Source organism: Phodopus roborovskii, unplaced genomic scaffold (genome assembly GCF_943737965.1).
Source record: "Phodopus roborovskii unplaced genomic scaffold, PHOROB, whole genome shotgun sequence".
Taxonomy (NCBI): Eukaryota; Metazoa; Chordata; class Mammalia; order Rodentia; family Cricetidae; genus Phodopus; species Phodopus roborovskii.
Genome location: NW_026126447.1, coordinates 6,561,042 through 6,562,023, shown reverse-complemented (window position 1 = coordinate 6,562,023; position 982 = coordinate 6,561,042). Strand labels below are relative to the sequence as shown.

At 37.9% G+C, this 982-nt stretch overlaps 1 non-coding gene across 1 annotated transcript; it reads left to right on the top strand.

The window, feature by feature from the left end:
• Window positions 1–553: 553 nt before the first annotated feature.
• LOC127225002 (U6 spliceosomal RNA) lies at window positions 554–660 on the top strand. The gene has a single exon (XR_007834749.1). It is a non-coding gene; the product is annotated as a U6 spliceosomal RNA (small nuclear RNA).
• The last annotated feature ends 322 nt before the right edge of the window (window positions 661–982 follow it).

Genomic DNA, 982 nt, shown 5'->3' with positions numbered 1-982 from the left:
CAGTGAGTTCTAGCATTTACACATCTCTGTGTATAACTATATAGAAATACAGAGAAAATGAAAGGGGAAACAGAGGAGGAGGCTTCAATATGGCAAGGTTACTTCTTGGGTCCTAATGTATGCTATATCTGCCTTGTGTACTTGAACATGTACATTTTCTTTTTCAATTTTTTCAATCCAAGCTGTGGCCCTACTCTTCATTGTTTCTCCCATCTGGTCTCTGGCACAACTTCAAAGTGTTATGAATGGATGATGTATATCAAACTTCTAATACATCTGCTTTCACCTCTGGTTTTCTGGTCATATAGTATAGGTGCCTGCAAGTCCTTTGACTCATGTATGAGATAACAGAATTACACATCAAAGAAATCATTTGTCAATATATTATAATATGTGTACTCAATGAGCCATAAAAATTAAAGAGACCAACATCTCCATTTAAGGGGTTCCAGATCTGTTATGTAACAAAAATCTCATGGGTACATCCCTAGGATTTATTAGTCAAGAAGGCCAGAGATGAAGAGACAGACCGACAGACAAAAACAGGCATATAGTGCTTGCTTCAGCAGCACATACACTAAAATTGGAATGATTCAGAGAAGATTAGCATGGCCCCTGCTCAAGGATGACACGAAAATTCGTGAAGCATTCCATATTTTTATAGATATTCTGCAAGTACTAAGAGTCCACGGATGTCAGCACAGGCTACTATACCCAGCAAAACTCTCAATCACTCTAGATGGAGATATTTAATGACAAAGCCAGGTTTTCACAATACATATCTACACATCCAGCCATACAGAAATTTTTTCCAACCAAAGGAAGTTAACTACGCTAACAAACCAGAAACCAAGGGTAGAGCAGGACAAATATACCACTGCCAACAACAAATCTAAAACAAACTAGCATTAACAGTCAATGGTCTTAACTCACCCTCAACATTAATGGTCTTAACTCGTCTGTAAAAGGACACAGGCTAACA